Below are 18,666 nucleotides of genomic sequence, written 5' to 3'. Positions count from 1 at the left end.
AGTGCTTACGGCCACACCACTCTGGACCCGCCCGATCTCGTCCGATCTCGGAAGCCAAACAGGGTTGGGCCTGGTTAGTACCTGGATGGGAGACCGCTTGGGAATACCAGGTGCTGTAAGTTTTCCATCTTTTCCTCCCAACCAGCAGAGGGTGTTCTTCCAAAATCTGCTTCAAAGTTCACCTAAGGTTTTTTTCTTTTTAATAAGCAACTTTTGCCTCGTGTAAAGTAATCAGGTAGCTTCAGAGCATTCAGTGCCAAGGTGTAAATGCATAACCTTTAGCCTAATTACTCCACCTGTTATAATGAGCAGATGTTAGCAGTGCTTCTGTTCAGACTTTGTGAGTGTAACCAAGGCTGTTTTTGCAGAGGTGAGCTGAAATGGCATGGTTTTTGCAGCAGGTGGGTGTGTCCAATCAGCAGGTGTGTTAATCAGAAGGACACGATGAAATGCTTGGACCTTTAAGCTGGAAAACGTTGAGATTCGCTGGCCAAGAGGCTTTGCTGGACACTGGCAAGTGCTTACGGCCACACCACTCTGGACCCGCCCGATCTCGTCCGATCTCGGAAGCCAATCAGGGTTGGGCCTGGTTAGTACCTGGATGGGAGACCGCTTGGGAATACCAGGTGCTGTAAGTTTTCCATCTTTTCCTCCCAACCAGCAGAGGGTGTTCTTCCAATATCTTCTTCAAAGTTCACTTTAGGTTTTTTTCTTTTTTCTTTTTTTTTTTTTTTTTTTTTTTTTTAATAAACAACTTTTGCCTCATGTAAAGTAATCAGGTAGCTTCAGAGCATACAGTGCCAAGGTGTAAATGCATAACCTTTAGCCTAATTACTCCACCTGTTATAATGAGCAGATGTTAGCAGTGCTTCTGTTCAGACTTTGTGAGTGTAACCAAGGCTGTTTTTGCAGAGGTGAGCTGAAATGGCATGGTTTTTGCAGCAGGTGGGTGTGTCCAATCAGCAGGTGTGTTAATCAGAAGGACACGATGGCATGCTTGGAAGTTTAAGCAGGAAAACTTTGAGATTCACTGGCCAAGAGGCTTTGCTGGACACTGGCAAGTGCTTACGGCCACACCACTCTGGACCCGCCCGATCTCGTCCGATCTCGGAAGCCAAACAGGGTTGGGCCTGGTTAGTACCTGGATGGGAGACCGCTTGGGAATACCAGGTGCTGTAAGTTTTCCATCTTTTCCTCCCAACCAGCAGAGGGTGTTCTTCCAAAATCTGCTTCAAAGTTCACCTAAGGTTTTTTTCTTTTTAATAAGCAACTTTTGCCTCGTGTAAAGTAATCAGGTAGCTTCAGAGCATTCAGTGCCAAGGTGTAAATGCATAACCTTTAGCCTAATTACTCCACCTGTTATAATGAGCAGATGTTAGCAGTGCTTCTGTTCAGACTTTGTGAGTGTAACCAAGGCTGTTTTTGCAGAGGTGAGCTGAAATGGCATGGTTTTTGCAGCAGGTGGGTGTGTCCAATCAGCAGGTGTGTTAATCAGAAGGACACGATGAAATGCTTGGACCTTTAAGCTGGAAAACGTTGAGATTCGCTGGCCAAGAGGCTTTGCTGGACACTGGCAAGTGCTTACGGCCACACCACTCTGGACCCGCCCGATCTCGTCCGATCTCGGAAGCCAATCAGGGTTGGGCCTGGTTAGTACCTGGATGGGAGACCGCTTGGGAATACCAGGTGCTGTAAGTTTTCCATCTTTTCCTCCCAACCAGCAGAGGGTGTTCTTCCAATATCTTCTTCAAAGTTCACTTTAGGTTTTTTTCTTTTTTCTTTTTTTTTTTTTTTTTTTTTTTTTTTTAATAAACAACTTTTGCCTCATGTAAAGTAATCAGGTAGCTTCAGAGCATACAGTGCCAAGGTGTAAATGCATAACCTTTAGCCTAATTACTCCACCTGTTATAATGAGCAGATGTTAGCAGTGCTTCTGTTCAGACTTTGTGAGTGTAACCAAGGCTGTTTTTGCAGAGGTGAGCTGAAATGGCATGGTTTTTGCAGCAGGTGGGTGTGTCCAATCAGCAGGTGTGTTAATCAGAAGGACACGATGGCATGCTTGGAAGTTTAAGCAGGAAAACTTTGAGATTCACTGGCCAAGAGGCTTTGCTGGACACTGGCAAGTGCTTACGGCCACACCACTCTGGACCCGCCCGATCTCGTCCGATCTCGGAAGCCAAACAGGGTTGGGCCTGGTTAGTACCTGGATGGGAGACCGCTTGGGAATACCAGGTGCTGTAAGTTTTCCATCTTTTCCTCCCAACCAGCAGAGGGTGTTCTTCCAAAATCTGCTTCAAAGTTCACCTAAGGTTTTTTTCTTTTTCTTTTTTTTTTTTTTTTTTTTTTTAATAAACAACTTTTGCCTCATGTAAAGTAATCAGGTAGCTTCAGAGCAATCAGAATCAAGGTGTCAATGCATAACCTTTAGCCTAATTACACCCACCTGTTATAATGAGCAGATGTTAGCAGTGTTTCTGTTCAGACTTTGTGTGTGTTTAAACCAAGGCTGATTTTGCAGAGGAGAGGTGAAATGGCATGGTTTTTGCAGCAGGTGGGTGTGTCTAATCAGCAGGTGTGTTAATCAGAAGGACACGATGGCATGCTTGGAAGTTTAAGCAGGAAAACTTTGAGATTCACTGGCCAAGAGGCTTTGCTGGACACTGGCAAGTGCTTACGGCCACACCACTCTGGACCCGCCCGATCTCGTCCGATCTCGGAAGCCAAACAGGGTTGGGCCTGGTTAGTACCTGGATGGGAGACCGCTTGGGAATACCAGGTGCTGTAAGTTTTCCATCTTTTCCTCCCAACCAGCAGAGGGTGTTCTTCCAAAATCTGCTTCAAAGTTCACCTAAGGTTTTTTTCTTTTTCTTTTTTTTTTTTTTTTTTTTTTTTTAATAAACAACTTTTGCCTCATGTAAAGTAATCAGGTAGCTTCAGAGCAATCAGAATCAAGGTGTCAATGCATAACCTTTAGCCTAATTACACCCACCTGTTATAATGAGCAGATGTTAGCAGTGTTTCTGTTCAGACTTTGTGTGTGTTTAAACCAAGGCTGATTTTGCAGAGGTGAGCTGAAATGGCATGGTTTTTGCAGCAGGTGGGTGTGTCTAATCAGCAGGTGTGTTAATCAGAAGGACACGATGGCATGCTTGGAAGTTTAAGCAGGAAAACTTTGAGATTCACTGGCCAAGAGGCTTTGCTGGACACTGGCAAGTGCTTACGGCCACACCACTCTGGACCCGCCCGATCTCGTCCGATCTCGGAAGCCAATCAGGGTTGGGCCTGGTTAGTACCTGGATGGGAGACCGCTTGGGAATACCAGGTGCTGTAAGTTTTCCATCTTTTCCTCCCAACCAGCAGAGGGTGTTCTTCCAAAATCTGCTTCAAAGTTCACCTAAGGTTTTTTTCTTTTTCTTTTTTTTTTTTTTTTTTTTTTTAATAAACAACTTTTGCCTCATGTAAAGTAATCAGGTAGCTTCAGAGCAATCAGAATCAAGGTGTCAATGCATAACCTTTAGCCTAATTACACCCACCTGTTATAATGAGCAGATGTTAGCAGTGTTTCTGTTCAGACTTTGTGTGTGTTTAAACCAAGGCTGATTTTGCAGAGGAGAGGTGAAATGGCATGGTTTTTGCAGCAGGTGGGTGTGTCTAATCAGCAGGTGTGTTAATCAGAAGGACACGATGGCATGCTTGGAAGTTTAAGCAGGAAAACTTTGAGATTCACTGGCCAAGAGGCTTTGCTGGACACTGGCAAGTGCTTACGGCCACACCACTCTGGACCCGCCCGATCTCGTCCGATCTCGGAAGCCAATCAGGGTTGGGCCTGGTTAGTACCTGGATGGGAGACCGCTTGGGAATACCAGGTGCTGTAAGTTTTCCATCTTTTCCTCCCAACCAGCAGAGGGTGTTCTTCCAAAATCTGCTTCAAAGTTCACCTAAGGTTTTTTTCTTTTTCTTTTTTTTTCTTTTTTTTTTTTTTAATAAACAACTTTTGCCTCATGTAAAGTAATCAGGTAGCTTCAGAGCAATCAGAATCAAGGTGTCAATGCATAACTTTTAGCCTAATTACACCCACCTGTTATAATGAGCAGATGTTAGCAGTGTTTCTGTTCAGACTTTGTGAGTGTAACCAAGGCTGTTTTTGCAGAGGTGAGCTGAAATGGCATGGTTTTTGCAGCAGGTGGGTGTGTCCAATCAGCAGGTGTGTTAATCAGAAGGACACGATGAAATGCCTGGAGCTTTAAGCTGGAAAACTTTGAAATTCGCTGGCCAAGAGGCTTTGCTGGACACTGGCAAGTGCTTACGGCCACACCACTCTGGACCCGCCCGATCTCGTCCGATCTCGGAAGCCAAACAGGGTTGGGCCTGGTTAGTACCTGGATGGGAGACCGCTTGGGAATACCAGGTGCTGTAAGTTTTCCATCTTTTCCTCCCAACCAGCAGAGGGTGTTCTTCCAAAATCTGCTTCAAAGTTCACCTAAGGTTTTTTTTTTTTTTTTTTTTTTTTTTTTTAATAAACAACTTTTGCCTCATGTAAAGTAATCAGGTAGCTTCAGAGCAATCAGAATCAAGGTGTCAATGCATAACCTTTAGCCTAATTACACCCACCTGTTATAATGAGCAGATGTTAGCAGTGTTTCTGTTCAGACTTTGTGTGTGTTTAAACCAAGGCTGATTTTGCAGAGGAGAGGTGAAATGGCATGGTTTTTGCAGCAGGTGGGTGTGTCTAATCAGCAGGTGTGTTAATCAGAAGGACACGATGGCATGCTTGGAAGTTTAAGCAGGAAAACTTTGAGATTCACTGGCCAAGAGGCTTTGCTGGACACTGGCAAGTGCTTACGGCCACACCACTCTGGACCCGCCCGATCTCGTCCGATCTCGGAAGCCAAACAGGGTTGGGCCTGGTTAGTACCTGGATGGGAGACCGCTTGGGAATACCAGGTGCTGTAAGTTTTCCATCTTTTCCTCCCAACCAGCAGAGGGTGTTCTTCCAAAATCTGCTTCAAAGTTCACCTAAGGTTTTTTTCTTTTTCTTTTTTTTTTTTTTTTTTTTTTAATAAACAACTTTTGCCTCATGTAAAGTAATCAGGTAGCTTCAGAGCAATCAGAATCAAGGTGTCAATGCATAACCTTTAGCCTAATTACACCCACCTGTTATAATGAGCAGATGTTAGCAGTGTTTCTGTTCAGACTTTGTGTGTGTTTAAACCAAGGCTGATTTTGCAGAGGTGAGCTGAAATGGCATGGTTTTTGCAGCAGGTGGGTGTGTCTAATCAGCAGGTGTGTTAATCAGAAGGACACGATGGCATGCTTGGAAGTTTAAGCAGGAAAACTTTGAGATTCACTGGCCAAGAGGCTTTGCTGGACACTGGCAAGTGCTTACGGCCACACCACTCTGGACCCGCCCGATCTCGTCCGATCTCGGAAGCCAATCAGGGTTGGGCCTGGTTAGTACCTGGATGGGAGACCGCTTGGGAATACCAGGTGCTGTAAGTTTTCCATCTTTTCCTCCCAACCAGCAGAGGGTGTTCTTCCAAAATCTGCTTCAAAGTTCACCTAAGGTTTTTTTCTTTTTCTTTTTTTTTTTTTTTTTTTTTTTAATAAACAACTTTTGCCTCATGTAAAGTAATCAGGTAGCTTCAGAGCAATCAGAATCAAGGTGTCAATGCATAACCTTTAGCCTAATTACACCCACCTGTTATAATGAGCAGATGTTAGCAGTGTTTCTGTTCAGACTTTGTGTGTGTTTAAACCAAGGCTGATTTTGCAGAGGAGAGGTGAAATGGCATGGTTTTTGCAGCAGGTGGGTGTGTCTAATCAGCAGGTGTGTTAATCAGAAGGACACGATGGCATGCTTGGAAGTTTAAGCAGGAAAACTTTGAGATTCACTGGCCAAGAGGCTTTGCTGGACACTGGCAAGTGCTTACGGCCACACCACTCTGGACCCGCCCGATCTCGTCCGATCTCGGAAGCCAATCAGGGTTGGGCCTGGTTAGTACCTGGATGGGAGACCGCTTGGGAATACCAGGTGCTGTAAGTTTTCCATCTTTTCCTCCCAACCAGCAGAGGGTGTTCTTCCAAAATCTGCTTCAAAGTTCACCTAAGGTTTTTTTCTTTTTCTTTTTTTTTCTTTTTTTTTTTTTTAATAAACAACTTTTGCCTCATGTAAAGTAATCAGGTAGCTTCAGAGCAATCAGAATCAAGGTGTCAATGCATAACTTTTAGCCTAATTACACCCACCTGTTATAATGAGCAGATGTTAGCAGTGTTTCTGTTCAGACTTTGTGAGTGTAACCAAGGCTGTTTTTGCAGAGGTGAGCTGAAATGGCATGGTTTTTGCAGCAGGTGGGTGTGTCCAATCAGCAGGTGTGTTAATCAGAAGGACACGATGAAATGCCTGGAGCTTTAAGCTGGAAAACTTTGAAATTCGCTGGCCAAGAGGCTTTGCTGGACACTGGCAAGTGCTTACGGCCACACCACTCTGGACCCGCCCGATCTCGTCCGATCTCGGAAGCCAAACAGGGTTGGGCCTGGTTAGTACCTGGATGGGAGACCGCTTGGGAATACCAGGTGCTGTAAGTTTTCCATCTTTTCCTCCCAACCAGCAGAGGGTGTTCTTCCAAAATCTGCTTCAAAGTTCACCTAAGGTTTTTTTTTTTTTTTTTTTTTTTTTTTTTTAATAAACAACTTTTGCCTCATGTAAAGTAATCAGGTAGCTTCAGAGCAATCAGAATCAAGGTGTCAATGCATAACCTTTAGCCTAATTACACCCACCTGTTATAATGAGCAGATGTTAGCAGTGTTTCTGTTCAGACTTTGTGTGTGTTTAAACCAAGGCTGATTTTGCAGAGGAGAGGTGAAATGGCATGGTTTTTGCAGCAGGTGGGTGTGTCTAATCAGCAGGTGTGTTAATCAGAAGGACACGATGGCATGCTTGGAAGTTTAAGCAGGAAAACTTTGAGATTCACTGGCCAAGAGGCTTTGCTGGACACTGGCAAGTGCTTACGGCCACACCACTCTGGACCCGCCCGATCTCGTCCGATCTCGGAAGCCAAACAGGGTTGGGCCTGGTTAGTACCTGGATGGGAGACCGCTTGGGAATACCAGGTGCTGTAAGTTTTCCATCTTTTCCTCCCAACCAGCAGAGGGTGTTCTTCCAAAATCTGCTTCAAAGTTCACCTAAGGTTTTTTTTTTTTTTTTTTTTTTTTTTTTTAATAAACAACTTTTGCCTCATGTAAAGTAATCAGGTAGCTTCAGAGCAATCAGAATCAAGGTGTCAATGCATAACCTTTAGCCTAATTACACCCACCTGTTATAATGAGCAGATGTTAGCAGTGTTTCTGTTCAGACTTTGTGTGTGTTTAAACCAAGGCTGATTTTGCAGAGGAGAGGTGAAATGGCATGGTTTTTGCAGCAGGTGGGTGTGTCTAATCAGCAGGTGTGTTAATCAGAAGGACACGATGGCATGCTTGGAAGTTTAAGCAGGAAAACTTTGAGATTCACTGGCCAAGAGGCTTTGCTGGACACTGGCAAGTGCTTACGGCCACACCACTCTGGACCCGCCCGATCTCGTCCGATCTCGGAAGCCAAACAGGGTTGGGCCTGGTTAGTACCTGGATGGGAGACCGCTTGGGAATACCAGGTGCTGTAAGTTTTCCATCTTTTCCTCCCAACCAGCAGAGGGTGTTCTTCCAAAATCTGCTTCAAAGTTCACCTAAGGTTTTTTTCTTTTTAATAAGCAACTTTTGCCTCGTGTAAAGTAATCAGGTAGCTTCAGAGCATTCAGTGCCAAGGTGTAAATGCATAACCTTTAGCCTAATTACTCCACCTGTTATAATGAGCAGATGTTAGCAGTGCTTCTGTTCAGACTTTGTGAGTGTAACCAAGGCTGTTTTTGCAGAGGTGAGCTGAAATGGCATGGTTTTTGCAGCAGGTGGGTGTGTCCAATCAGCAGGTGTGTTAATCAGAAGGACACGATGAAATGCTTGGACCTTTAAGCTGGAAAACGTTGAGATTCGCTGGCCAAGAGGCTTTGCTGGACACTGGCAAGTGCTTACGGCCACACCACTCTGGACCCGCCCGATCTCGTCCGATCTCGGAAGCCAATCAGGGTTGGGCCTGGTTAGTACCTGGATGGGAGACCGCTTGGGAATACCAGGTGCTGTAAGTTTTCCATCTTTTCCTCCCAACCAGCAGAGGGTGTTCTTCCAATATCTTCTTCAAAGTTCACTTTAGGTTTTTTTCTTTTTTCTTTTTTTTTTTTTTTTTTTTTTTTTTTTAATAAACAACTTTTGCCTCATGTAAAGTAATCAGGTAGCTTCAGAGCATACAGTGCCAAGGTGTAAATGCATAACCTTTAGCCTAATTACTCCACCTGTTATAATGAGCAGATGTTAGCAGTGCTTCTGTTCAGACTTTGTGAGTGTAACCAAGGCTGTTTTTGCAGAGGTGAGCTGAAATGGCATGGTTTTTGCAGCAGGTGGGTGTGTCCAATCAGCAGGTGTGTTAATCAGAAGGACACGATGGCATGCTTGGAAGTTTAAGCAGGAAAACTTTGAGATTCACTGGCCAAGAGGCTTTGCTGGACACTGGCAAGTGCTTACGGCCACACCACTCTGGACCCGCCCGATCTCGTCCGATCTCGGAAGCCAAACAGGGTTGGGCCTGGTTAGTACCTGGATGGGAGACCGCTTGGGAATACCAGGTGCTGTAAGTTTTCCATCTTTTCCTCCCAACCAGCAGAGGGTGTTCTTCCAAAATCTGCTTCAAAGTTCACCTAAGGTTTTTTTCTTTTTAATAAGCAACTTTTGCCTCGTGTAAAGTAATCAGGTAGCTTCAGAGCATTCAGTGCCAAGGTGTAAATGCATAACCTTTAGCCTAATTACTCCACCTGTTATAATGAGCAGATGTTAGCAGTGCTTCTGTTCAGACTTTGTGAGTGTAACCAAGGCTGTTTTTGCAGAGGTGAGCTGAAATGGCATGGTTTTTGCAGCAGGTGGGTGTGTCCAATCAGCAGGTGTGTTAATCAGAAGGACACGATGAAATGCTTGGACCTTTAAGCTGGAAAACGTTGAGATTCGCTGGCCAAGAGGCTTTGCTGGACACTGGCAAGTGCTTACGGCCACACCACTCTGGACCCGCCCGATCTCGTCCGATCTCGGAAGCCAATCAGGGTTGGGCCTGGTTAGTACCTGGATGGGAGACCGCTTGGGAATACCAGGTGCTGTAAGTTTTCCATCTTTTCCTCCCAACCAGCAGAGGGTGTTCTTCCAATATCTTCTTCAAAGTTCACTTTAGGTTTTTTTCTTTTTTTTTTTTTTTTTTTTTTTTTTTTTAATAAACAACTTTTGCCTCATGTAAAGTAATCAGGTAGCTTCAGAGCATACAGTGCCAAGGTGTAAATGCATAACCTTTAGCCTAATTACTCCACCTGTTATAATGAGCAGATGTTAGCAGTGCTTCTGTTCAGACTTTGTGAGTGTAACCAAGGCTGTTTTTGCAGAGGTGAGCTGAAATGGCATGGTTTTTGCAGCAGGTGGGTGTGTCCAATCAGCAGGTGTGTTAATCAGAAGGACACGATGGCATGCTTGGAAGTTTAAGCAGGAAAACTTTGAGATTCACTGGCCAAGAGGCTTTGCTGGACACTGGCAAGTGCTTACGGCCACACCACTCTGGACCCGCCCGATCTCGTCCGATCTCGGAAGCCAAACAGGGTTGGGCCTGGTTAGTACCTGGATGGGAGACCGCTTGGGAATACCAGGTGCTGTAAGTTTTCCATCTTTTCCTCCCAACCAGCAGAGGGTGTTCTTCCAAAATCTGCTTCAAAGTTCACCTAAGGTTTTTTTTTTTTTTTTTTTTTTTTTTTTTAATAAACAACTTTTGCCTCATGTAAAGTAATCAGGTAGCTTCAGAGCAATCAGAATCAAGGTGTCAATGCATAACCTTTAGCCTAATTACACCCACCTGTTATAATGAGCAGATGTTAGCAGTGTTTCTGTTCAGACTTTGTGTGTGTTTAAACCAAGGCTGATTTTGCAGAGGAGAGGTGAAATGGCATGGTTTTTGCAGCAGGTGGGTGTGTCTAATCAGCAGGTGTGTTAATCAGAAGGACACGATGGCATGCTTGGAAGTTTAAGCAGGAAAACTTTGAGATTCACTGGCCAAGAGGCTTTGCTGGACACTGGCAAGTGCTTACGGCCACACCACTCTGGACCCGCCCGATCTCGTCCGATCTCGGAAGCCAAACAGGGTTGGGCCTGGTTAGTACCTGGATGGGAGACCGCTTGGGAATACCAGGTGCTGTAAGTTTTCCATCTTTTCCTCCCAACCAGCAGAGGGTGTTCTTCCAAAATCTGCTTCAAAGTTCACCTAAGGTTTTTTTCTTTTTAATAAGCAACTTTTGCCTCGTGTAAAGTAATCAGGTAGCTTCAGAGCATTCAGTGCCAAGGTGTAAATGCATAACCTTTAGCCTAATTACTCCACCTGTTATAATGAGCAGATGTTAGCAGTGCTTCTGTTCAGACTTTGTGAGTGTAACCAAGGCTGTTTTTGCAGAGGTGAGCTGAAATGGCATGGTTTTTGCAGCAGGTGGGTGTGTCCAATCAGCAGGTGTGTTAATCAGAAGGACACGATGAAATGCTTGGACCTTTAAGCTGGAAAACGTTGAGATTCGCTGGCCAAGAGGCTTTGCTGGACACTGGCAAGTGCTTACGGCCACACCACTCTGGACCCGCCCGATCTCGTCCGATCTCGGAAGCCAATCAGGGTTGGGCCTGGTTAGTACCTGGATGGGAGACCGCTTGGGAATACCAGGTGCTGTAAGTTTTCCATCTTTTCCTCCCAACCAGCAGAGGGTGTTCTTCCAATATCTTCTTCAAAGTTCACTTTAGGTTTTTTTCTTTTTTCTTTTTTTTTTTTTTTTTTTTTTTTAATAAACAACTTTTGCCTCATGTAAAGTAATCAGGTAGCTTCAGAGCATACAGTGCCAAGGTGTAAATGCATAACCTTTAGCCTAATTACTCCACCTGTTATAATGAGCAGATGTTAGCAGTGCTTCTGTTCAGACTTTGTGAGTGTAACCAAGGCTGTTTTTGCAGAGGTGAGCTGAAATGGCATGGTTTTTGCAGCAGGTGGGTGTGTCCAATCAGCAGGTGTGTTAATCAGAAGGACACGATGGCATGCTTGGAAGTTTAAGCAGGAAAACTTTGAGATTCACTGGCCAAGAGGCTTTGCTGGACACTGGCAAGTGCTTACGGCCACACCACTCTGGACCCGCCCGATCTCGTCCGATCTCGGAAGCCAAACAGGGTTGGGCCTGGTTAGTACCTGGATGGGAGACCGCTTGGGAATACCAGGTGCTGTAAGTTTTCCATCTTTTCCTCCCAACCAGCAGAGGGTGTTCTTCCAAAATCTGCTTCAAAGTTCACCTAAGGTTTTTTTCTTTTTAATAAGCAACTTTTGCCTCGTGTAAAGTAATCAGGTAGCTTCAGAGCATTCAGTGCCAAGGTGTAAATGCATAACCTTTAGCCTAATTACTCCACCTGTTATAATGAGCAGATGTTAGCAGTGCTTCTGTTCAGACTTTGTGAGTGTAACCAAGGCTGTTTTTGCAGAGGTGAGCTGAAATGGCATGGTTTTTGCAGCAGGTGGGTGTGTCCAATCAGCAGGTGTGTTAATCAGAAGGACACGATGAAATGCTTGGACCTTTAAGCTGGAAAACGTTGAGATTCGCTGGCCAAGAGGCTTTGCTGGACACTGGCAAGTGCTTACGGCCACACCACTCTGGACCCGCCCGATCTCGTCCGATCTCGGAAGCCAATCAGGGTTGGGCCTGGTTAGTACCTGGATGGGAGACCGCTTGGGAATACCAGGTGCTGTAAGTTTTCCATCTTTTCCTCCCAACCAGCAGAGGGTGTTCTTCCAATATCTTCTTCAAAGTTCACTTTAGGTTTTTTTCTTTTTTCTTTTTTTTTTTTTTTTTTTTTTTTTTTTAATAAACAACTTTTGCCTCATGTAAAGTAATCAGGTAGCTTCAGAGCATACAGTGCCAAGGTGTAAATGCATAACCTTTAGCCTAATTACTCCACCTGTTATAATGAGCAGATGTTAGCAGTGCTTCTGTTCAGACTTTGTGAGTGTAACCAAGGCTGTTTTTGCAGAGGTGAGCTGAAATGGCATGGTTTTTGCAGCAGGTGGGTGTGTCCAATCAGCAGGTGTGTTAATCAGAAGGACACGATGGCATGCTTGGAAGTTTAAGCAGGAAAACTTTGAGATTCACTGGCCAAGAGGCTTTGCTGGACACTGGCAAGTGCTTACGGCCACACCACTCTGGACCCGCCCGATCTCGTCCGATCTCGGAAGCCAAACAGGGTTGGGCCTGGTTAGTACCTGGATGGGAGACCGCTTGGGAATACCAGGTGCTGTAAGTTTTCCATCTTTTCCTCCCAACCAGCAGAGGGTGTTCTTCCAAAATCTGCTTCAAAGTTCACCTAAGGTTTTTTTTTTTTTTTTTTTTTTTTTTTTTAATAAACAACTTTTGCCTCATGTAAAGTAATCAGGTAGCTTCAGAGCAATCAGAATCAAGGTGTCAATGCATAACCTTTAGCCTAATTACACCCACCTGTTATAATGAGCAGATGTTAGCAGTGTTTCTGTTCAGACTTTGTGTGTGTTTAAACCAAGGCTGATTTTGCAGAGGAGAGGTGAAATGGCATGGTTTTTGCAGCAGGTGGGTGTGTCTAATCAGCAGGTGTGTTAATCAGAAGGACACGATGGCATGCTTGGAAGTTTAAGCAGGAAAACTTTGAGATTCACTGGCCAAGAGGCTTTGCTGGACACTGGCAAGTGCTTACGGCCACACCACTCTGGACCCGCCCGATCTCGTCCGATCTCGGAAGCCAAACAGGGTTGGGCCTGGTTAGTACCTGGATGGGAGACCGCTTGGGAATACCAGGTGCTGTAAGTTTTCCATCTTTTCCTCCCAACCAGCAGAGGGTGTTCTTCCAAAATCTGCTTCAAAGTTCACCTAAGGTTTTTTTCTTTTTAATAAGCAACTTTTGCCTCGTGTAAAGTAATCAGGTAGCTTCAGAGCATTCAGTGCCAAGGTGTAAATGCATAACCTTTAGCCTAATTACTCCACCTGTTATAATGAGCAGATGTTAGCAGTGCTTCTGTTCAGACTTTGTGAGTGTAACCAAGGCTGTTTTTGCAGAGGTGAGCTGAAATGGCATGGTTTTTGCAGCAGGTGGGTGTGTCCAATCAGCAGGTGTGTTAATCAGAAGGACACGATGAAATGCTTGGACCTTTAAGCTGGAAAACGTTGAGATTCGCTGGCCAAGAGGCTTTGCTGGACACTGGCAAGTGCTTACGGCCACACCACTCTGGACCCGCCCGATCTCGTCCGATCTCGGAAGCCAATCAGGGTTGGGCCTGGTTAGTACCTGGATGGGAGACCGCTTGGGAATACCAGGTGCTGTAAGTTTTCCATCTTTTCCTCCCAACCAGCAGAGGGTGTTCTTCCAATATCTTCTTCAAAGTTCACTTTAGGTTTTTTTCTTTTTTCTTTTTTTTTTTTTTTTTTTTTTTTTTTTAATAAACAACTTTTGCCTCATGTAAAGTAATCAGGTAGCTTCAGAGCATACAGTGCCAAGGTGTAAATGCATAACCTTTAGCCTAATTACTCCACCTGTTATAATGAGCAGATGTTAGCAGTGCTTCTGTTCAGACTTTGTGAGTGTAACCAAGGCTGTTTTTGCAGAGGTGAGCTGAAATGGCATGGTTTTTGCAGCAGGTGGGTGTGTCCAATCAGCAGGTGTGTTAATCAGAAGGACACGATGGCATGCTTGGAAGTTTAAGCAGGAAAACTTTGAGATTCACTGGCCAAGAGGCTTTGCTGGACACTGGCAAGTGCTTACGGCCACACCACTCTGGACCCGCCCGATCTCGTCCGATCTCGGAAGCCAAACAGGGTTGGGCCTGGTTAGTACCTGGATGGGAGACCGCTTGGGAATACCAGGTGCTGTAAGTTTTCCATCTTTTCCTCCCAACCAGCAGAGGGTGTTCTTCCAAAATCTGCTTCAAAGTTCACCTAAGGTTTTTTTCTTTTTAATAAGCAACTTTTGCCTCGTGTAAAGTAATCAGGTAGCTTCAGAGCATTCAGTGCCAAGGTGTAAATGCATAACCTTTAGCCTAATTACTCCACCTGTTATAATGAGCAGATGTTAGCAGTGCTTCTGTTCAGACTTTGTGAGTGTAACCAAGGCTGTTTTTGCAGAGGTGAGCTGAAATGGCATGGTTTTTGCAGCAGGTGGGTGTGTCCAATCAGCAGGTGTGTTAATCAGAAGGACACGATGAAATGCTTGGACCTTTAAGCTGGAAAACGTTGAGATTCGCTGGCCAAGAGGCTTTGCTGGACACTGGCAAGTGCTTACGGCCACACCACTCTGGACCCGCCCGATCTCGTCCGATCTCGGAAGCCAATCAGGGTTGGGCCTGGTTAGTACCTGGATGGGAGACCGCTTGGGAATACCAGGTGCTGTAAGTTTTCCATCTTTTCCTCCCAACCAGCAGAGGGTGTTCTTCCAATATCTTCTTCAAAGTTCACTTTAGGTTTTTTTCTTTTTTCTTTTTTTTTTTTTTTTTTTTTTTTTTTTAATAAACAACTTTTGCCTCATGTAAAGTAATCAGGTAGCTTCAGAGCATACAGTGCCAAGGTGTAAATGCATAACCTTTAGCCTAATTACTCCACCTGTTATAATGAGCAGATGTTAGCAGTGCTTCTGTTCAGACTTTGTGAGTGTAACCAAGGCTGTTTTTGCAGAGGTGAGCTGAAATGGCATGGTTTTTGCAGCAGGTGGGTGTGTCCAATCAGCAGGTGTGTTAATCAGAAGGACACGATGGCATGCTTGGAAGTTTAAGCAGGAAAACTTTGAGATTCACTGGCCAAGAGGCTTTGCTGGACACTGGCAAGTGCTTACGGCCACACCACTCTGGACCCGCCCGATCTCGTCCGATCTCGGAAGCCAAACAGGGTTGGGCCTGGTTAGTACCTGGATGGGAGACCGCTTGGGAATACCAGGTGCTGTAAGTTTTCCATCTTTTCCTCCCAACCAGCAGAGGGTGTTCTTCCAAAATCTGCTTCAAAGTTCACCTAAGGTTTTTTTCTTTTTAATAAGCAACTTTTGCCTCGTGTAAAGTAATCAGGTAGCTTCAGAGCATTCAGTGCCAAGGTGTAAATGCATAACCTTTAGCCTAATTACTCCACCTGTTATAATGAGCAGATGTTAGCAGTGCTTCTGTTCAGACTTTGTGAGTGTAACCAAGGCTGTTTTTGCAGAGGTGAGCTGAAATGGCATGGTTTTTGCAGCAGGTGGGTGTGTCCAATCAGCAGGTGTGTTAATCAGAAGGACACGATGAAATGCTTGGACCTTTAAGCTGGAAAACGTTGAGATTCGCTGGCCAAGAGGCTTTGCTGGACACTGGCAAGTGCTTACGGCCACACCACTCTGGACCCGCCCGATCTCGTCCGATCTCGGAAGCCAATCAGGGTTGGGCCTGGTTAGTACCTGGATGGGAGACCGCTTGGGAATACCAGGTGCTGTAAGTTTTCCATCTTTTCCTCCCAACCAGCAGAGGGTGTTCTTCCAATATCTTCTTCAAAGTTCACTTTAGGTTTTTTTCTTTTTTCTTTTTTTTTTTTTTTTTTTTTTTAATAAACAACTTTTGCCTCATGTAAAGTAATCAGGTAGCTTCAGAGCATACAGTGCCAAGGTGTAAATGCATAACCTTTAGCCTAATTACTCCACCTGTTATAATGAGCAGATGTTAGCAGTGCTTCTGTTCAGACTTTGTGAGTGTAACCAAGGCTGTTTTTGCAGAGGTGAGCTGAAATGGCATGGTTTTTGCAGCAGGTGGGTGTGTCCAATCAGCAGGTGTGTTAATCAGAAGGACACGATGGCATGCTTGGAAGTTTAAGCAGGAAAACTTTGAGATTCACTGGCCAAGAGGCTTTGCTGGACACTGGCAAGTGCTTACGGCCACACCACTCTGGACCCGCCCGATCTCGTCCGATCTCGGAAGCCAAACAGGGTTGGGCCTGGTTAGTACCTGGATGGGAGACCGCTTGGGAATACCAGGTGCTGTAAGTTTTCCATCTTTTCCTCCCAACCAGCAGAGGGTGTTCTTCCAAAATCTGCTTCAAAGTTCACCTAAGGTTTTTTTCTTTTTAATAAGCAACTTTTGCCTCGTGTAAAGTAATCAGGTAGCTTCAGAGCATTCAGTGCCAAGGTGTAAATGCATAACCTTTAGCCTAATTACTCCACCTGTTATAATGAGCAGATGTTAGCAGTGCTTCTGTTCAGACTTTGTGAGTGTAACCAAGGCTGTTTTTGCAGAGGTGAGCTGAAATGGCATGGTTTTTGCAGCAGGTGGGTGTGTCCAATCAGCAGGTGTGTTAATCAGAAGGACACGATGAAATGCTTGGACCTTTAAGCTGGAAAACGTTGAGATTCGCTGGCCAAGAGGCTTTGCTGGACACTGGCAAGTGCTTACGGCCACACCACTCTGGACCCGCCCGATCTCGTCCGATCTCGGAAGCCAATCAGGGTTGGGCCTGGTTAGTACCTGGATGGGAGACCGCTTGGGAATACCAGGTGCTGTAAGTTTTCCATCTTTTCCTCCCAACCAGCAGAGGGTGTTCTTCCAATATCTTCTTCAAAGTTCACTTTAGGTTTTTTTCTTTTTTCTTTTTTTTTTTTTTTTTTTTTTTTTTTTAATAAACAACTTTTGCCTCATGTAAAGTAATCAGGTAGCTTCAGAGCATACAGTGCCAAGGTGTAAATGCATAACCTTTAGCCTAATTACTCCACCTGTTATAATGAGCAGATGTTAGCAGTGCTTCTGTTCAGACTTTGTGAGTGTAACCAAGGCTGTTTTTGCAGAGGTGAGCTGAAATGGCATGGTTTTTGCAGCAGGTGGGTGTGTCCAATCAGCAGGTGTGTTAATCAGAAGGACACGATGGCATGCTTGGAAGTTTAAGCAGGAAAACTTTGAGATTCACTGGCCAAGAGGCTTTGCTGGACACTGGCAAGTGCTTACGGCCACACCACTCTGGACCCGCCCGATCTCGTCCGATCTCGGAAGCCAAACAGGGTTGGGCCTGGTTAGTACCTGGATGGGAGACCGCTTGGGAATACCAGGTGCTGTAAGTTTTCCATCTTTTCCTCCCAACCAGCAGAGGGTGTTCTTCCAAAATCTGCTTCAAAGTTCACCTAAGGTTTTTTTCTTTTTCTTTTTTTTTTTTTTTTTTTTTTTAATAAACAACTTTTGCCTCATGTAAAGTAATCAGGTAGCTTCAGAGCAATCAGAATCAAGGTGTCAATGCATAACCTTTAGCCTAATTACACCCACCTGTTATAATGAGCAGATGTTAGCAGTGTTTCTGTTCAGACTTTGTGTGTGTTTAAACCAAGGCTGATTTTGCAGAGGAGAGGTGAAATGGCATGGTTTTTGCAGCAGGTGGGTGTGTCTAATCAGCAGGTGTGTTAATCAGAAGGACACGATGGCATGCTTGGAAGTTTAAGCAGGAAAACTTTGAGATTCACTGGCCAAGAGGCTTTGCTGGACACTGGCAAGTGCTTACGGCCACACCACTCTGGACCCGCCCGATCTCGTCCGATCTCGGAAGCCAAACAGGGTTGGGCCTGGTTAGTACCTGGATGGGAGACCGCTTGGGAATACCAGGTGCTGTAAGTTTTCCATCTTTTCCTCCCAACCAGCAGAGGGTGTTCTTCCAAAATCTGCTTCAAAGTTCACCTAAGGTTTTTTTCTTTTTAATAAACAACTTTTGCCTCATGTAAAGTAATCAGGTAGCTTCAGAGCAATCAGAATCAAGGTGTCAATGCATAACCTTTAGCCTAATTACACCCACCTGTTATAATGAGCAGATGTTAGCAGTGCTTCTGTTCAGACTTTGTGTGTGTTTAAACCAAGGCTGATTTTGCAGAGGTGAGCTGAAATGGCATGGTTTTTGCAGCAGGTGGGTGTGTCTAATCAGCAGGTGTGTTAATCAGAAGGACACGATGGCATGCTTGGAAGTTTAAGCAGGAAAACTTTGAGATTCACTGGCCAAGAGGCTTTGCTGGACACTGGCAAGTGCTTCAACAGCCACTGTAAACAGCAAATTTACAATTCAAATATACAAAACCAAACAAGTCAGGCCTGGTAATACATCAAATAAAAACAACTGGGATATGCTGGCCATGATCTTTGCATCTTTTCCTCCCAACCAGCAGAGGGTGTTCTTCCAATATCTTCTTCAAAGTTCACTTTAGGTTTTTTTCTTTTTTCTTTTTTTTTTTTTTTTTTAATAAACAACTTTTGCCTCATGTAAAGTAATCAGGTAGCTTCAGAGCATACAGTGCCAAGGTGTAAATGCATAACCTTTAGCCTAATTACTCCACCTGTTATAATGAGCAGATGTTAGCAGTGCTTCTGTTCAGACTTTGTGAGTGTAACCAAGGCTGTTTTTGCAGAGGTGAGCTGAAATGGCATGGTTTTTGCAGCAGGTGGGTGTGTCCAATCAGCAGGTGTGTTAATCAGAAGGACACGATGGCATGCTTGGAAGTTTAAGCAGGAAAACTTTGAGATTCACTGGCCAAGAGGCT

At 44.8% G+C, this 18,666-nt stretch overlaps 34 non-coding genes across 34 annotated transcripts; all 34 read left to right on the top strand.

Annotated features, from left to right (window-relative positions):
* The first annotated feature begins 3 nt into the window (after nt 1-3).
* LOC144985103 (5S ribosomal RNA) lies at nt 4-122 on the top strand. The gene has a single exon (XR_013648931.1). It is a non-coding gene; the product is annotated as a 5S ribosomal RNA (ribosomal RNA).
* A 397-nt stretch (nt 123-519) lies between these two features.
* LOC144986173 (5S ribosomal RNA) lies at nt 520-638 on the top strand. Its single transcript, XR_013650003.1, has one exon. It is a non-coding gene; the product is annotated as a 5S ribosomal RNA (ribosomal RNA).
* A 425-nt stretch (nt 639-1,063) lies between these two features.
* On the top strand, nt 1,064-1,182 carry LOC144985102 (5S ribosomal RNA). Its single transcript, XR_013648930.1, has one exon. It is a non-coding gene; the product is annotated as a 5S ribosomal RNA (ribosomal RNA).
* Nucleotides 1,183-1,579: 397 nt separating this feature from the next.
* Nucleotides 1,580-1,698, top strand: LOC144986172 (5S ribosomal RNA). The gene has a single exon (XR_013650002.1). It is a non-coding gene; the product is annotated as a 5S ribosomal RNA (ribosomal RNA).
* A 427-nt stretch (nt 1,699-2,125) lies between these two features.
* On the top strand, nt 2,126-2,244 carry LOC144985101 (5S ribosomal RNA). The gene has a single exon (XR_013648929.1). It is a non-coding gene; the product is annotated as a 5S ribosomal RNA (ribosomal RNA).
* A 425-nt stretch (nt 2,245-2,669) lies between these two features.
* On the top strand, nt 2,670-2,788 carry LOC144985100 (5S ribosomal RNA). Its single transcript, XR_013648928.1, has one exon. It is a non-coding gene; the product is annotated as a 5S ribosomal RNA (ribosomal RNA).
* Nucleotides 2,789-3,215: 427 nt separating this feature from the next.
* Nucleotides 3,216-3,334, top strand: LOC144986171 (5S ribosomal RNA). The gene has a single exon (XR_013650001.1). It is a non-coding gene; the product is annotated as a 5S ribosomal RNA (ribosomal RNA).
* Nucleotides 3,335-3,759: 425 nt separating this feature from the next.
* On the top strand, nt 3,760-3,878 carry LOC144986170 (5S ribosomal RNA). Its single transcript, XR_013650000.1, has one exon. It is a non-coding gene; the product is annotated as a 5S ribosomal RNA (ribosomal RNA).
* A 423-nt stretch (nt 3,879-4,301) lies between these two features.
* Nucleotides 4,302-4,420, top strand: LOC144985099 (5S ribosomal RNA). The gene has a single exon (XR_013648927.1). It is a non-coding gene; the product is annotated as a 5S ribosomal RNA (ribosomal RNA).
* Nucleotides 4,421-4,837: 417 nt separating this feature from the next.
* On the top strand, nt 4,838-4,956 carry LOC144985098 (5S ribosomal RNA). The gene has a single exon (XR_013648926.1). It is a non-coding gene; the product is annotated as a 5S ribosomal RNA (ribosomal RNA).
* Nucleotides 4,957-5,380: 424 nt separating this feature from the next.
* Nucleotides 5,381-5,499, top strand: LOC144986169 (5S ribosomal RNA). The gene has a single exon (XR_013649999.1). It is a non-coding gene; the product is annotated as a 5S ribosomal RNA (ribosomal RNA).
* A 425-nt stretch (nt 5,500-5,924) lies between these two features.
* On the top strand, nt 5,925-6,043 carry LOC144986168 (5S ribosomal RNA). The gene has a single exon (XR_013649998.1). It is a non-coding gene; the product is annotated as a 5S ribosomal RNA (ribosomal RNA).
* Nucleotides 6,044-6,466: 423 nt separating this feature from the next.
* On the top strand, nt 6,467-6,585 carry LOC144985096 (5S ribosomal RNA). The gene has a single exon (XR_013648924.1). It is a non-coding gene; the product is annotated as a 5S ribosomal RNA (ribosomal RNA).
* Nucleotides 6,586-7,003: 418 nt separating this feature from the next.
* Nucleotides 7,004-7,122, top strand: LOC144985095 (5S ribosomal RNA). The gene has a single exon (XR_013648923.1). It is a non-coding gene; the product is annotated as a 5S ribosomal RNA (ribosomal RNA).
* Nucleotides 7,123-7,539: 417 nt separating this feature from the next.
* On the top strand, nt 7,540-7,658 carry LOC144985094 (5S ribosomal RNA). The gene has a single exon (XR_013648922.1). It is a non-coding gene; the product is annotated as a 5S ribosomal RNA (ribosomal RNA).
* Nucleotides 7,659-8,055: 397 nt separating this feature from the next.
* Nucleotides 8,056-8,174, top strand: LOC144986167 (5S ribosomal RNA). The gene has a single exon (XR_013649997.1). It is a non-coding gene; the product is annotated as a 5S ribosomal RNA (ribosomal RNA).
* Nucleotides 8,175-8,601: 427 nt separating this feature from the next.
* Nucleotides 8,602-8,720, top strand: LOC144985093 (5S ribosomal RNA). The gene has a single exon (XR_013648921.1). It is a non-coding gene; the product is annotated as a 5S ribosomal RNA (ribosomal RNA).
* A 397-nt stretch (nt 8,721-9,117) lies between these two features.
* Nucleotides 9,118-9,236, top strand: LOC144986165 (5S ribosomal RNA). Its single transcript, XR_013649995.1, has one exon. It is a non-coding gene; the product is annotated as a 5S ribosomal RNA (ribosomal RNA).
* Nucleotides 9,237-9,657: 421 nt separating this feature from the next.
* LOC144985092 (5S ribosomal RNA) lies at nt 9,658-9,776 on the top strand. Its single transcript, XR_013648920.1, has one exon. It is a non-coding gene; the product is annotated as a 5S ribosomal RNA (ribosomal RNA).
* Nucleotides 9,777-10,193: 417 nt separating this feature from the next.
* Nucleotides 10,194-10,312, top strand: LOC144985091 (5S ribosomal RNA). Its single transcript, XR_013648919.1, has one exon. It is a non-coding gene; the product is annotated as a 5S ribosomal RNA (ribosomal RNA).
* A 397-nt stretch (nt 10,313-10,709) lies between these two features.
* On the top strand, nt 10,710-10,828 carry LOC144986164 (5S ribosomal RNA). The gene has a single exon (XR_013649994.1). It is a non-coding gene; the product is annotated as a 5S ribosomal RNA (ribosomal RNA).
* A 423-nt stretch (nt 10,829-11,251) lies between these two features.
* LOC144985090 (5S ribosomal RNA) lies at nt 11,252-11,370 on the top strand. The gene has a single exon (XR_013648918.1). It is a non-coding gene; the product is annotated as a 5S ribosomal RNA (ribosomal RNA).
* A 397-nt stretch (nt 11,371-11,767) lies between these two features.
* Nucleotides 11,768-11,886, top strand: LOC144986163 (5S ribosomal RNA). The gene has a single exon (XR_013649993.1). It is a non-coding gene; the product is annotated as a 5S ribosomal RNA (ribosomal RNA).
* Nucleotides 11,887-12,313: 427 nt separating this feature from the next.
* On the top strand, nt 12,314-12,432 carry LOC144985089 (5S ribosomal RNA). The gene has a single exon (XR_013648917.1). It is a non-coding gene; the product is annotated as a 5S ribosomal RNA (ribosomal RNA).
* A 417-nt stretch (nt 12,433-12,849) lies between these two features.
* On the top strand, nt 12,850-12,968 carry LOC144985088 (5S ribosomal RNA). The gene has a single exon (XR_013648916.1). It is a non-coding gene; the product is annotated as a 5S ribosomal RNA (ribosomal RNA).
* Nucleotides 12,969-13,365: 397 nt separating this feature from the next.
* Nucleotides 13,366-13,484, top strand: LOC144986162 (5S ribosomal RNA). The gene has a single exon (XR_013649992.1). It is a non-coding gene; the product is annotated as a 5S ribosomal RNA (ribosomal RNA).
* Nucleotides 13,485-13,911: 427 nt separating this feature from the next.
* LOC144985087 (5S ribosomal RNA) lies at nt 13,912-14,030 on the top strand. The gene has a single exon (XR_013648915.1). It is a non-coding gene; the product is annotated as a 5S ribosomal RNA (ribosomal RNA).
* A 397-nt stretch (nt 14,031-14,427) lies between these two features.
* On the top strand, nt 14,428-14,546 carry LOC144986161 (5S ribosomal RNA). Its single transcript, XR_013649991.1, has one exon. It is a non-coding gene; the product is annotated as a 5S ribosomal RNA (ribosomal RNA).
* Nucleotides 14,547-14,973: 427 nt separating this feature from the next.
* On the top strand, nt 14,974-15,092 carry LOC144985085 (5S ribosomal RNA). The gene has a single exon (XR_013648913.1). It is a non-coding gene; the product is annotated as a 5S ribosomal RNA (ribosomal RNA).
* A 397-nt stretch (nt 15,093-15,489) lies between these two features.
* Nucleotides 15,490-15,608, top strand: LOC144986159 (5S ribosomal RNA). The gene has a single exon (XR_013649989.1). It is a non-coding gene; the product is annotated as a 5S ribosomal RNA (ribosomal RNA).
* A 422-nt stretch (nt 15,609-16,030) lies between these two features.
* LOC144985084 (5S ribosomal RNA) lies at nt 16,031-16,149 on the top strand. Its single transcript, XR_013648912.1, has one exon. It is a non-coding gene; the product is annotated as a 5S ribosomal RNA (ribosomal RNA).
* A 397-nt stretch (nt 16,150-16,546) lies between these two features.
* Nucleotides 16,547-16,665, top strand: LOC144986158 (5S ribosomal RNA). The gene has a single exon (XR_013649988.1). It is a non-coding gene; the product is annotated as a 5S ribosomal RNA (ribosomal RNA).
* A 427-nt stretch (nt 16,666-17,092) lies between these two features.
* LOC144985083 (5S ribosomal RNA) lies at nt 17,093-17,211 on the top strand. Its single transcript, XR_013648911.1, has one exon. It is a non-coding gene; the product is annotated as a 5S ribosomal RNA (ribosomal RNA).
* Nucleotides 17,212-17,636: 425 nt separating this feature from the next.
* LOC144985082 (5S ribosomal RNA) lies at nt 17,637-17,755 on the top strand. Its single transcript, XR_013648910.1, has one exon. It is a non-coding gene; the product is annotated as a 5S ribosomal RNA (ribosomal RNA).
* The last annotated feature ends 911 nt before the right edge of the window (nt 17,756-18,666 follow it).

The sequence above is a fragment of the Oryzias latipes genome, chromosome 16, assembly GCF_053564925.1.
Source record: "Oryzias latipes strain Hd-rR chromosome 16, Olatipes_Hd-rR_3.1".
NCBI classification, from domain to species: domain Eukaryota; kingdom Metazoa; phylum Chordata; class Actinopteri; order Beloniformes; family Adrianichthyidae; genus Oryzias; species Oryzias latipes.
This window is presented reverse-complemented; position numbering and strand designations above follow the sequence as displayed.